The sequence below is a fragment of the Abrus precatorius genome, unplaced genomic scaffold, assembly GCF_003935025.1.
Source record: "Abrus precatorius isolate BTA unplaced genomic scaffold, Abrus_2018 Scaffold5, whole genome shotgun sequence".
Classification (NCBI taxonomy): Eukaryota; Viridiplantae; Streptophyta; class Magnoliopsida; order Fabales; family Fabaceae; genus Abrus; species Abrus precatorius.
The window spans coordinates 21,150,129-21,166,051 of NW_020874395.1; positions in this window are offsets into that span (position 1 = coordinate 21,150,129).

The following is a 15,923-nucleotide window of genomic DNA, read 5'->3' on the forward strand; positions in this document are numbered from 1 at the left end:
TATGATGTATTGATTTTGTTAATTTGTAAGACGTTAATTCTGAACCTTTGAGACGTGATGGGGCCATCCAATCCTGAATTTCTTTGCTGAAGTGGATGTGGTTTTGTTGGATATTTATTTTTGTAATTTTCTTTACTGAAATGGATGTGATTTAGTTGGATATTTGGTATGGTGCATGCGCTTGTATCTGTTTTGTTCACATGATTTGTTAGCAATTATGTTATGTCAATTGTGATAATCGGGGAAATACTGCCTTTCAATAAGTTGGATGTAACTTAGTTTTTCAACTTGTTAAAACAGTGGTATAATGCCGCCTAAAGTGTTTCTTTTGCTTCACATGAGATGTCGTGTGATAGTTGCCAAATTCTCTTAACATTATCTATTGTATATCAAATTACTGGTCTAGTGAATGACGTATCAGAATTAGCTGAAACTTGTGATAAGTGTTGTAAAAAAATGGTTATGGTGGCACTATGGCGGGTAAGGATGGCATTTCTCAACTAAACTGCTATGACCATGGCAGAATATGGAGGTTTTCAATGGTGGTGCGACGGCCATGGCAGTTTTCTTAGGGAAAATTGGGTTGCGCCGAGGACCCGACTTGGTCCAGAGAGAAAACTGGGAGTTCAAACCTTAAATCTTGCATCTCCTTATCCTTTCTCTTCTTTGTCGCACATTTTCGTCGTCTTTTCTTCGTGCTTCTACTTTGTGCTCAGATCGTCTTTCTGCTGCTTCTTTTTGCTTCATCTCTGTGCTTACTGTTTAATTTGAATTCTTTGTCTAGTTCGTCCTCACTGAGTCTCTCATTCAACATTTGTAATGTGAAAGGTTCCTCAAGTGTCCAAAATAATTTTAAAAAGGAACTTGAAACATATCAAAAGGATAAAAATAGTGAAGACAACATTGAAATTCCAAACGTGAGGGGCTTTGAAAGTATAAGCCACGACAATGAAAATGAGGACGAAGAAGATAGCCAAACACGTGTTGTTGCTATGGGGAATAAGATGGTGGATAAAAATTTGTGTTTTCTCTTGTCATTGTTTTTTGGGTCAGGGTTGGGGTTCAGGTGGCTATAATCTATTCCATTTTGGAGTGTAATTTCTACCAGGGTGTATGATTACAATTTTGGAGCATTTTGTTAATTCATTTTGTCTATAAAATCGATCAAATACCAGTTTCAAATATCTTGTCTCCAAATATGTATAGTAGCCAGCCTAATGAATCATTCTAACATCCAAGCCTTTTCTATTGTCCAGCTCCAGCAATGTATATTCATTTATACTTCTGTCTGAGATTGATAAATGGGGTTTATTTTATTTTTTTGCTAGAAAATGGGGTTTATTTTGTCTCCTTGGTTACTAGGATGGCACATGTATACCAATTTCCTTTTTCTAAATAAGCACACTGATGTAAATAAGAGTTTGATGATTCTATTGCACGGTGATGCTGTATTTCATGTTACGTATATTTAAGATTTATAACTGTACTAAAACTTTGTCTTTATTAAATCCTGGGAGCTTTTGCATCTTTTTTTAACAATTTCTTTTGCAGGTCTGCTTATTGTGAGGCTCAGCTGCCACCTGAAAACTTAAGAGAATTCTTGCCTCATCTTATTCCAGTAAACCAAATTATATGAATTTTCTTCTATAATTGTTTTACCATGTATGATTTGGAATTTCAAGTTTGTTTGTTGCATCTATGTAGGTTTGTTGTCAAACATGGCCTATGCAGATGATGATGAATCACTTATTGAAGCTGGGGTTTTCTTTTGGATTATTTAGTCTTTGTATTTCAATTAATTCTTGTTTATTTGGCTTCATTTGTTTGTACAGTTTTTTTTTTCAGGGAGATGGTTCTCAACCTAATTGAGATCAGGTCTGGTTGTTTTTAGGTTGACTTACTGGATTTTCTTTAGTTTCAGACAATCATATTTCTAATTTTCTGAGTTTTGCAATGTAGGACATTAAACCTCGGTTTCATGTATCAAGGTTTCATGGATCAGATGAAGTAGAAGAGGATGTGTGCTGTATTTGCTCTATTGATTGTTTACTCAAGTTATTTGGTTAACATTTTGTCTTTATATACTAGAGTTTGTGTAGCTTTTGAAAGCTGAAATGATAAAAGAATTGCTTTTCTAATCTAAAATCGAATTTTACTTTTCATATTTCGGGATGATGATGTTGTCAACACATGGAATTTACGGAAATGCAGTGCAGATATTCTTTCAAATGTTTTTGGAGATGAGATCCTTCCGACTTTGATGCCTATTGTTGAGGTGATTTAAGCTTCTTGTGGTCATTTTGTAACGAAGTTCTAATTATCATAGTGGCTACTGGTTAGTACCTGTTGAACTTGTGCTGTATTAATTCAAAGGTAGTCTGTATGCATGATGATAGTGGATCAAACATAAGTGTGTGTATAGAAGATATTTGTGAAAACTATTATATGATGCTAATTTCCCCATGAACTCTTGCATTCTTTTGTGAGAAAATAATAAAATTTCTGAAAATTTGTGCAGGCTAAGCAGTCTACTGGTGGGGATGATGCTTGGAAAGAAAGGGAAGCTGCTGTCTTGGCTCTTGGTGCCATAGGGGAGGGTTGCATCAATGGTCTTTACCTTCATCTGGAGGTATTTTCTATTCTTTGATTCTGATGACTTTCATTGGAGAGCATGTCAGTGTAATTATATGTACTTATTATTATGCCAATTGATTAGAATTGCGTAGACTTGAACTAAATGAATTGTAGATATGTTGGAATGTGAAATATAAAGGTTGTGTGATTGTCGAATAAAGAGTAGAGCAGTAATTGTGCTGTATGATGATGTTAATATATGTGTAGTGCTGTGTGAATGGAAGAATAATTGTTAAATATGTTTAGTGTTTGAATAATTTAGAAAGTATGATTAAGAAGTGATAGTATTTCACTTGGGAGAGAAATTTTGGAGTCTGGGTGTGAGATCTCTCGCTCAAGCGAAAGTAGTCTCGTTCAAGCGAGAACAGATAGGATTGCTTCAGCTGCAACCTCGCTCAGGCGGGAAGGAACCTCACTCTGGCGAGAGGTGATCTCGTTTCGGCGAGAGGTGATCTTGTTCAAGCGAGAAGTTTTCTCTCAAGTTAGGTGTCGCAGGAGTAATAGGTAGCTCTCTGGACGCAATCTCGCCCAAACGAGAATGTTGCTCGCCCAGGCGAGATGCATCTCGCTCAAGCGACGTGTTTCTCGCTCAAGCGAGAATATCAGAAAATTGAGAGGTTCCACTGTCTAGTTTTCTTGTCCAGGTAATGGTTGGCTTGTCCAGGCGAGAGCAGAGCTCGCTCAAGCGAGAAATAGCTCGTTTAAGCGATAACGTGTAGGCTGGAGGGGTATTTAAGGGGCCTTAGCACCTAGAAACTTCATTTTCACGCCAGACAACTTTTCTCTCTCATTTTTTCTCTGTTCTCTCTCCTAGTACCCTAAGAGAAAACCTTCTCGAAGCCGAATTCTTTTCCGATCAAAGAGAGATCTTCTATCTCATTGAGATCTAGGTGAGTTCTCAGAGCTCAACTTTCAGTTTTTACCTTGTTTTTTCGCTTTTTTTCTCAAGGGACTTAAATTGGGTTATTTTGAGTAGATCTGAACTGTTCTAACTGTATTCCACATCCAAACAGTCGATCTCTCTCTAAGGAACCCACTAGGAGCACTATCGTGCAACTCATTTCAGGTAAGGGGAGCTTACGTGATTTAATCTAGTTCATTTAGTAGAGATCGTGATGTTTATATAAATTATTTTATTCTAGCTGAGAATAGTTGGCTGTATGAGTTAATTTTGGGCTAAAACCTAGAGTCTATGTAGTTAAATAGATTTCTCTGCTGTTTGATAATTGTTTAGAAAACCGTGCTGAAATATTTAATTAATATTTTGAGCTGCTTAGTTTTATTGGGTGAAATAATTTTTGGATGAAATTGCTAAAATTGAAAATATAAAAATTTGCTGTGCTGTTAATACTGGATAAAATTATATTGCTGTATCGCTGAGGCTGAGAATAGATTTAATTTTGCTGTAATATGCTGATTTAACTGTGTTACATCCTATTCATTATCATCATTTTAGAGCTGATTAGGATGCTGAGCTGTACTGTATCTGGATTTAGATACCGGGATAGGTAGCTCCCAGACCGGAAACAGTTCCTCTGAATTACTTAGGCTGTGAAATCAGATGGAAACTGAATTGCTGCATTTGCATTTGATGGACTGGAAATGGGCTGGACATGCTGCATTGTTTTATTGAAGCTGTGTAATGTGCTGTGTGCTGACTGTATGAGCTGTTTAAATAATTTTATCTATACTTATTCACATTTCATTAATAAGGTTGTCAAATATATAAGCTCACCCTTGCATTTTGTTGTGTTGGTATGTGTGTGTTGCAATGATCGTACAATGGTATGAGAGACATTGGAGTTGACATTTTGGGAAGAACATGGAGTTAATCATTTTGTTGGTCTAGATTTGAGTATTAGATCTAGCCAGTTGGGTTATTAAGTTATTAACGAATGTAATTATACGTCGAACACTTGTATTTTAAATTCTTAGCTGAATCTCTGTTGTAAATATATAAATTTATGTAAATTTTGATATTATGCAAAAGTAGTTATGGAATGTTGTTATTTTATCAAAGTAAATGTCAAGTTACAAATTACGATAAATTGATATTCTTGGACTCAGGTATTTCATATCCGACAAATTAATAAATAAATTAAGAATAGTAATGTGGAATGTTATTGATTTTCTTATAAAAAGGGGTCGTGACAGAGCAAATTGCTTAAGTGTGGGAAAAGTAGTTTGTTTATTCATACCCCATAAAATACTTTGTGAAAATATTGATTTTTTGTCCTTGTACTAATTTATTCATGCTTATGTTCAATTATACAATCACTGTCACATACTTATTTTATAACACCTTTCTGGATGAGTTATAATTTCAAATTCATGCTGAAAGACAAAGTGTTTCTTTCACAGGATTTTGTTAGTCTTTTAGTCATTGCCATTCTTATTTTGTTGAGTCTGGTTTCATTATCCACTTTATTTGTTTCTTATGTTTACTCATTTGTCAGAACAGTTTTTTTCTTTTTATATTTAAATGCTGTTTAGCCCTTATTTCTTACTAACTGATTCAGAATATTAAACAATTCATTGTTCTGCATTTATATATTGTGGCATTTCTTATCCATCTTCTTGATGGTAAGTTTCCTCTTTTACGAAGTATTTCATGCTGGACACTATCCCGGTTTAGCAAATTTATTGTTCAGGTATGAATGAATTTTTGTTTCCTTCTCTGCTATTGCATAGCAATGATTTTTTTTTGGCACTTTTCCTCTCAAAGTTTTATAACTTTATGTACTTTTTGAAGATTACTATGTCTTAAAAAATCATGACAAATTAAAATCCCAAAAACTTTCAAATTCCTACTTCTTAAAATCCCCAATATCTTCCCAAATTACTATTATATATATACCTTATTAGTTATTAGTATATATTACCAATTTATACAAATAGTCCCTTTTCCTGACATTCTTTTATGGATTACTTTGGTATGCTCTGTTGCTTTTACATTCATGCATTTAATATTCTGATTTGAGCTTATATATGTTATAAATGCATATGGATCACAGTCTATTAACATAAGTGGAAATCAAAATGAATCTCATTCTTACACCAACAAAAAATCCATAGGGTGAATAGTTCACAAAAATCATCAATGAGTTGAAGCCTTGCCATGAATATTGTGCTTATAAAATTTGGCATGCTTGATCAGCATCATAATTAGTTAGTACTAAATGGTTGATCGATCAAAATCACTTTTTATGAGTAGTTCTTACTTAGTTGCAAAATCATGCATCAGTCTTGAAGGATCTTTAATCCATTGGAAATTTGGAATATTGTAGGTTGTCCAGAGTACTGGAAATTGACAAAACCAGAGCAAATATTATTAATAACATATATATGCACTTACATATAAATTTAGTGATTCATAGTTTGTTATAGTGCAGTTTGTTCTATATATTCGGTTTAGAGGTTGTCTTGTTTGATTTTTGTGTACCTTAGGGTATTGGGCATCCTAAAGGCTATGAACAATTTGACAATGTTCTTATGGGTCTTCTATGGAGAATTTGGATGATAATAAGCGTGTCCAAGAGGCTGCTTGCTCAGCTTTCGCTACACCGGAAGAGATTCTGATTACAATTTCTGTTCATTTATCCTTAATGAATTGACTCAATTACTTCATTTATTTTAAATTTATAATATACATTTCAAATTTGGTTTACTTATGATAGGAGGCTGCTGAAGAGTTGGCACCACGTTTGGAAATTATATTGAAGCACCTGATGGTTGCTTTTGGGAAATATCTGGTGATTTCATGTCACTAATACGTAATATCTGTTTATGTTTTTTGTTAAATGTTACTATACTGTGCTATGCTTCTTCTCATCACATGCATGCTCAAACATTTTTAGTTCTAGTTTTTTGTTCTTAACTTCAGAGGCGAAACCTCAGGTTGTATATGATGCTATTGGGACTCTTGCTGAAGCTTTTGGAGGCGAGCTGAATCAGGTATGTTATTTTGAATAGTAGTCCATGATAGAAGAATCAACCTTCTCCCCCAACCTATAAAGTTTTCTCCCCTTTCCAAGTTATCTGTCATATTGACATTTTCTCTCTTTTGTTTCAAAGACATTTCTTTACCAATTGTATCTCTCCTTGCTTTGAATGCCTGTTTATTTTGACATTCTTATGCCACCATTAATTGAGAAGTGGCAACAACTCTCAAATTCAGACAAAGATCTTTTTCCACTCTTGGAATGCTTTACATCTATAGCACATGTACGCATATCAGTTTTTCCAATGTATTATATATATAAAAACTGTTTCTTGTCTATGTTGTTAGTTACTTTTATAACAACTATTATAAGCATGCATGTTTGAACTTTGAATATGAAAGTGCTGGCAGACTTGTGATCTCCAGGTTGTTCTTTGATCAACAGATTCCCATTTTAGGGGGCAGACTCGAATGCGTATCAGTTTTTCCAATGTTTAGTTGAAGATTAAAAAATTGTTGAGCTGGCATTGTGCAGTAATTTTCTCTTGACAATGTTAGCACCATGCGGAAGCCACCTGTCTAAGCATCTTGAAAATTAGACTTAATTTGATGTTGCTGAAATGCATCCTATTTTCAAATTGCTTGAAAGTTATGGGTGAACTTGATACAGTTTAGGTGATTCTAGTTATGTTGCTAAGTAGACTAATATGTTGGAACATGGTCCATTTAATTCTGAAGGCTAGGTTTTTCGGTTTGTAGCTCTTTATTAATTCCTCCTTATCTGTTAAACTTGACAATTAATTTGTTCCAAATAAAATTTTTATTTCATATTTTTCATTTAAATTAAGGCTTAGTTATGTTTTTAGTCCCTATAAATATAAAGTATTTTGTGATAAGTCTTAATAAATTTTTTTATTAAGATTTATTCCCTAAAAAGTTAAGAATGGGGTTGAGAGAAGAGTAGGGGTTGGGGGAGGGTGCAGGTGCAAGAATGGGGTTGGGAGAGGGGTGTGGGTTGGGGTGGTGTACAGGGGAAGGGGGAAGGTAAAGGAGAAGGTGTGGGAATGGGGTGGGGGAAAAGGGAGGAGGAGGAGGAGGAGGTGGGGGTTGGGGGAGGATGCAGAAATGGGGTTAGGGGAGGGGGGAGGGGTGGGGGAAGGGGGAGGGGTGTGCAGCAGAAGGGAAGGGGGAACAGAAAGAAATTTTTTTGCAAATATTAAAAATATATTTAAAGATTTATTTACAAATATTAATTTTAAATAATAAAATATTATATAATTAAGTAACATGGCATGTCACGTGAAAGTGTTGGGTAGACTCTGTCAACCAGTTCAGCATTTAAAAGAAGGAAATTGACGGCAATGACTTAATTCTGACAAAAGCTCTGTTAGACACAGTGATTACTGTGTGTAAAATTTTAGCCATCGATAAACTAAAACTGATGTATAATGACATGGCAGAAAAGCCATGAAAAAGAGAGGCTAGTCTTACTGCACAAAATGAAGGTAATCATACCTGATTTTGTCAGTGTCTTGGTCATCTTCAGTGAGAAACCAGTTTGAAATCTCTGCGTTGACCACAAAGCGATGAAGATAATGTCCCATGATAACGGCTTCAACTTACTGTTTCAGATGAGAAAGTCTTTCCCAATGAGTGTCATTCCTGAAATTGAGAAGGACGCTTGAACAGACAAAGTAGGAGGGTAAGGATCACCAAATTTTGAAAAGGATTGGATACTAATACCTTAGCTAGGGTCAAATTCAAGCTCTAGAAACGATATTATAATTGTGGTTGGGAGAGAAAATGAGAGAAACTGCTGGAACACCAGAGTAGAACGAGATCGTGAGGATCTATTAATCTATATATATTTTCATTACTGAATGAACTCTCTTAAATAGCTTTACTATTTATATAATCAACTGGAGAAAACTGTCCTTACTGGACTCAACTCTGTTACAAAGAGTTAGGCCGACTGGTTTTGTTATTAGAAACAGACACTAACCACAACTAACTAGGCATAACTGACACTGTCATTAGAAATAAAATCAGGCTACAACTAACAACTGGAACATGTGAAATACTTCTCTAATAAAGTGAAAACTAGTTATCATGGATGTTTAGTTGTTGAATATAAACTTCCTTTAATCTACCCTTTATGAATACAACGGTTAACTTTGAATCCCTACTGCTTCTGTACATTTACTTTTTGCCTCCTGAAAATTCCTATCCATATGCATATTTTTAGTTCTGTGGTGTATTGTTATTTTAGGGTTTAGATTGAGATATTTGGAGTAGGTCCTTGACAGATAATTTTACAGATATGCTAATAATATATTACTGCATTATATATTGGTTCGTCGATGGAGTTTTGTGCATTCATTGATGTTTTTGTTCAACTGCTTCCTCATTAAATTTTGAAAGGCATGCTTTGCATATTTCTTTTTTTCTCTGCCTTCTAATTTTGGAGTAGGTTCTTTTAACATGATATTGCACATTTGCTAAATAATTTGCTTTTACACCTAGTCTGATGTGTATGTTTAAGGGTTTTCTTCCCTTATGTTTGTTTTTCTTGTTTCTGATATTCTGTTATTAGTGTGAATAGCTTCTGATGTTGTCCATTCCACATCACATTATATTCATTTTTATATAAAATTTGTCATCGTAAACTACAAATTTTGAATTTCAGGTTCGTCAAGAAATTTCTCCCATTGTTTTAACCGTAATTTCATGCCTGGTCCCAATTCTTCAGCATGGCGAGGTCATTGTCCTATCACATTTCATTTATTATTTTGGTCATGCTTAATTGCTGGTTTTCTTGCTAGTTATAGGGATTCAACAAGTCACTTATAGAAAATAGTGCAATAACACTGGGGAGGCTTGCGTGGGTCTGTCCAGAGCTTGTATCACCATATATGGAGCATTTTATGCAATCTTGGTGCACTGCTTTGTCAATGTAAGTTATTGTACCACTCATGTGCTTCCTTTAGTCATGACTTGCACCAATGAGCACCTAACAAATAAATCATGTTTCCTTAAGTCACTTCAATAAAAATGTTTTGAAATTCAAAGCTTCTTTGACAGTTTCGCATCACGAATAAGTTGTCAATAAATTACTAATATAAATGGACTTCTGTGGCTAATTTCTTGTTTACCCTTTCATATTAAATGAAACTAGTTCATGTTTTGTTTACCTCGTATGTTTTGGTGGTGGTGGTGGTGGGGGCTTGGAAATTTAATGCCAAGTGTATTCAACATACGATGAGAAATTGGTTATAATGCTTTTCCCCTGGGAGTGATTGTTTGTGAATGGGGTAGCTGGGATTGAAGGTGGGTGTTTTTCTTTGATACTTACCTTCAGGTCATGTTGAACATAATTTCATTAAACAGTGTAATGTATTTCAACAATTATGGATCGGGTAATCTTCTCTACCATGAAATTGATACATTGATCTGCATTTGATATCTTAATAGTAACACTTCAGATTTTAGCAGTTGGGATATCTCCTTGAGAATGTAAATGGTATTGATCACACAAAAACATCAGATAGTGTTCAAAGCATGGTCTCATTGGAGATGAAAGTCCACTGTCTTATCATAACTGTAAAGTCGCTCTTACTTTACATATTTATTAACTTGTTTGTCACAAACATCCAATTTGGTTAGTTTTCTTTTGTAAACTGGTCAAGGGTTATGCTAGCAATCTTGTATCTATCTATCTATCTATCTATCTATATATTTATATGTATGTATGTACGTATGCTATAGAGATGCTGTGCAATGGACCGTGGGACCAATGTTGTCTGCTTTGGAGCCTCCAGTAAAAGAAAAGCTTTCAAAATATCAAGTATAATTTGATTGTGTGAGCTTTGTATCTGCATTGGCCTTGATCATTTTGTGTGTTGTCAAGCAATATTGGAGTCACCATTCATATTAAGCAGGTGCCTAGTCTCGGTCCAAGTTTTTAGTCAGGGGTACCTGTACTTGTACAATTCGTTTGAGCTTGATGATTGCAGGCAGTTCCTCAAGCCTTCAACTAACTAGCAAGTGTATTAGGTAGTTGTAGCAAGTAATAAAATTTGGAAATCAATGTGAGTTCCAAGTATCGTCCTCAGGGATTAGGTTTATCAATTACCACTTCACAAATCAATAACTAGTTGAGCCAAACGAATATTAGAGATGTTTCGAATCATTTGAGAACAAAACCAATAAAGTGTAGAAATCTTAAAGTACAGCAAAACAGAATATGAATTTTGTATTAAAATGCTATATGGAAAATAGTTAGAAATCACTTCACCAGATTTTCTATTGCAATGTAATAATGTTCTGGACTCTTAAGAATTTTAATTGATTGATAATCAATTTCACTTTTTTAACCAAAGGATAATTCCTTGCCTCATTGATCCTAATATATAATTAAACCTCCCTAATTCCTTAGGTGAAATTCAACCAAATATTGCATTAAGTTTTGGAAATTATAGGATTACTAGATTATGATACTTATTCCTAAGATCTCAATAACCTAGGCATATAATTCATATCTAAGAAAGAAACTCAATTTCCATTGATGAAAATTCCTTTAAACTCAATTGAATGAAGGATTAGTTCACAACTGCATTAAGAACAAAATCACATACTCAATTCAATTAAAACCTCAAGCTCCACATCCAAAATTACATCACAATTTCAAATATAGATCCATGGATCCCTAACAAAAAGAAATCAGAACATGTTCCTAAAAGAAAAAGAGAGAGAAAGAGTAGAAGAAGAGGAGCTGCAGAATTTCTTCATAAATCTAATCCCCAGCCTGATTCTTCAAGGTCCAGAGCTTGGAAGTCGCCCCCAATCTCCCTCTCTAACTCTCCTAAGGTGTGGAAATGAAAAGAAAACAAAAAAATGGCAAAAGACTGCCTTTTCTAAGTTCCTAATTCCTATTTATAGAGTTCCTTTAATTCTTTGACTTAACCCTTGAAATTCTGATAGTTAGTTGTCCCCAGGTGTTCTGGAATCTTCTAAAAGTGATACAAAAGCTCTAAACGTCCAGAATTGGAAGGAAGAAGAAGTTATGAAAATTGCAGAATTCTGCGCCAAAACGCGCAGTGGTTGGAGTAAAGGCGCACGGATGCGCGCCTTGGCTGCATATGCTATGAGTTGCAACGCGCTCTTGCGTGCCAAAGCTTCAAATGATGTGCGTTTCAACGCACAACACTTCAATGAATGCTTCTTCTATGTGCTTAGCTCTGCGTTGCTACGCCATCTGCTATGCATTTCCACGCTCTATTGCGTGCCAAAGTGCCAAGTGATGTGCGTTTCAACGCAATGGCAGTTATCCAATTTCAATTGTTGCAGTGTTAACGCGCATCACTCAGAGTGGCCACACAGACCTAATGTTGTATTTTGTTCTTTCCACGTTCAAACGCCAATCACTTGGAGTTGTAACGCCCAGCTTTTAGGATTTCTTCAAGCTTGATTCTTTGACTATTCTTCTTCAATTTCAGCTACTAATCCTTCCTTTAAGCACTTTCAACAACTTTCTATCTTTTTACATGAACTCCTACAAAAATCTAAACAATTTTTAATATTTCAACAAAACAACAATTTATACTATTATTTTATTTTTTTGATCTTTTCAAGTTTATTTTAGAACTATTTTCCTACTTATTAACCAAAAACTATGCTAAAAACATGGTAAAATATGGATTTATCAATAATATGTTTTGATATGTTTGGAATATGACTTGTTATGCGTGAAGCATGCTTTGTGGTGATTAATGATGAGTATGATCTTCATATGAATATATGCATGTACATAGTGGGCTGAGTCCGAGAGAACTAACTCTCAGTAATAACTGATTTATTGATTGAAGTAATAATGAGTTAGAATAAAATATAGAGAAATGAGATAGAAATATGGAAAGGAAAAGGAATATGATAAGGACAAGTATAGATAGTTCAGAGGTACACTGGGAGTATGGAAGTTAGAGAAGACTGAAAAGTATTAGGGAAGTGAAGGTGATGGATGCTCCTTTTGAATTGCGCAAGACAAATGAGAGTAGGAGCACCACAGGCCTCACACTTGTTTTTTTTACTATTGCTCCTAACCATGCTTTTGCTAAAAGGGGCCAGGTTAGCACACGTTGTATCCGTGTAGCTGCGGCTATCCAGCAACTATCTATGCTAAGGAAGACCTCGAGGGATCTCAGGAGATTTAAATTGAGTAAAATCAGATGACTAATGATCTTGTTATATGATGTTTGCATGATTTCTTTATCTGTATTATTGAATTATTTGTGAATGTATCCTTAGTAATAAAAAAAATATATAGAGACTCATCCTTATGTAAACATTTCAGGGAATCAGGATAACAACACCCACTGAGAGAATTAGATTAGTAGATAGTTCTATAACTAATAGGTTAAATTATGTATTTAATGAGTACCAGAGACTTTGCTTCTTTAGAATTGTTGTATATGAAAATGATGTACCTAGTGATCTTATTATGATGGAAATGGAATTAGCTTATAGCATTCCTTTTGATTTTCCCGTAAGTAGAATCCATCATACTTTTTGTGTATATATCTTTTCTGGCACTATGAGGACTCCATCAGCATTTACCTACCTGTTTATGTACCACGATCATAATCATCTTGGGAGACCATCTCGAAGAACATTTGAGCGAATTACAGGTACCCAAGTTACTGCTGACCCTGGTGACTTATATCTTGGAGCTGACGACAATCTTAACTCCGACGATATAGCAATGATAGGGGGATGACACGTGGATGACTAGTGTCTCTGGTCACGTGACGTGGGCTGCTTGTTAGGACTTATTATGTTTTGTATTTTGTAATTGTTGGAAAAGAGTCCTAATGTATTTTCAATGTATTTTAATGAATATTTAGTAAATATTAACATCTTCAATATTATGAGCATAATATATGTTCATGTCATTTTAATGTTCCTCTTAGAATTTTGTTTAACTATTATTGCTTTATCATTCAAAGTTCTTACACATTTGAGCAAAATAAATAGAATATATGATGATTTCATGTGTTACATATGATCGGTAATAAATTTAATTAAATTTTCATATTATTTCCAAAATTATACTCTTATTATTTTGAATAAAATAAAGATGTTACAATGATGATGTTCCCATCATCCTAGGGAAACCTTTCTTGGCCACTGAAAGGGCCATCATAGACGTACAAGAAGGAAAGTTCATCTTGAGGCTAGATGATGAGGAAGCTATGTTTCAAGTTTTTAATTCTTTAAAGTATTCTTCTAGCCAAGAGTTTTGTAATTTTGTGAGCACTATGGGTGTTGCTTCTCCTCCCTTAAATTTTGTCAATCATGAAACTCTAAGAATAAGGTCAAGGAAGAAGCAATCTAAGAAGAAGAAAAGACAAAAGCTCAAACCATCCACTAATAAGTGTTCTACTTTAGAGCTTAATTTTTCCTCTCTATTTTTTAATTCTTCTCCTATTAATCTTTTTGATGTAACAAGTGTTAGGGAAGAGAAGTTGTTGGGAAGACAACTACACATCAAGGGAATAACCTTTGAGACTTATGCCTTTTTCCCACCATGATCTAATAAGACTGTCAGGCTTATGATGTTAAACAAACGCTTCCAGGAGATAACTTGTTTCTTTCATTTTAATTTTATTTTATTCTCTTTCATTTATTTTAATTTTGTTATTATTTATTTTTTCTCTTAGGATGCATAATAAGCATACTAGAAGCTTGAAGGAGTTGTTGAGTTGATCATTCCTGTGCACAATTTCTAAGCTCTAATTGACAAGCACGCATGTGCTACTAACATGCATGGTTGTGCATGAAGATGTAGTTGAGAAGATGAGTTTTACTTTATAAGCATGGGTATGCTTAAGGTTTTAGCATGACCGTTCTCCACCAGAGGCTGTTACACTAAGCTTATCAGGGAATCGCTTTCCTTTCTATTTTAATTGCCCTCTTTACTTGCATTTAATTTTTTTAAACATTGAGGACAATGTTTTGCTTTAATTATGCGGGAGTGATTTCCAATAATATAATTGTTATTGCATGCTCTTAAGTAAGTGCTTTTGCCATTTTTCATGATAATTTGAAACTTTTTTCCTCAAGGAACCCAATTTTCTCAAATAAAATAGCATGTTAAGTTATTATTATGGGAATAAGATTTTCATTTGGAAACTAATAATTAGCTAAGTCCCCTACTTTTATGCTATACATTAAAATTTAACCAACGAATGTGAGTTTTGAGTCTTAAAGGAGATTTTTTTAACCTTAATTCAATTAATTGTACCCCTTTCCTCGTTATTTTGTGTGATTAACTCCTTAAGATTTATGCTCTAAAACTTGATTTGTAACCGGCTTGAGACTACTCTTTTTGACTGTATGTTTTTAATTTGATTGAGAAATATTAGGATTATTTTTTTCTAGGCCTTCGGTATGTTTGAGATAGAGATACTACTAGTTGCCCACTTTGAGCTTTATTGATTTTTCTTGGTCCCTTTGATATATCATATTTTATGTTTGCATTTATAGTTTTATTTTAATTTTTAAACATTTCTCATATGCTTTAATTTTAGGGTTTTTACCATTTTCCTGTTATTTGAATAAATTGGGCTTGTTACAGAATAAATGCTTTAATTTCATATTTTCGGTTATTCTGACCTCTGACTACTTTTTTAGCCATAACTTTTCCTATAGAAAATTTTTCTTGGCTTATTCTAATTGCATTGGATTATACACATCCAAGGATTTAAAATACATATATGGATTGCTATATTTGGAGTTATTTTCAATTTTTTATGATTTTTTGAAGTCAAGGCAGATTTGCTAAATATTGTTGCGATATTGCATTTAGGCCCTTTGTTATAAGACAATTGTATTTGGGCTTATAGTTATAATTAAGGCCTAAATTTTGTCCATTTAGTTTACTCCAATCAAAACCTATAAATAGACTAATAAGGTTTTGAATTAGGAGGACGATATACACTTTGAGATTTAATTTGCCCATTAATAAGAATCCTCATTTTCACATTTTCTCGAATTCTCTCATTCTTGCTTAGGTTAAGTGTTTCAATAGAAGGCTAAACCTCTCATTCAATCCACAAAATCTAGATGGTGTAAATCTTATTTGAGTTTTGGGCCAAATTGCTCTGAGATTGTTCTCTTTTTCTCTAATATGAGATTTGTGTATTGTGATTGTGATTAAATTTTTCTATGGTTAGAATTTAAATTAGGATTTGATTGATATTCTGATTTGATAATTAATTCAGATTAGGTTATATGATAATTTGATTCAATCTGTGGTATAGTTCAATTAGGTTATTCGATTGAATTAATAATT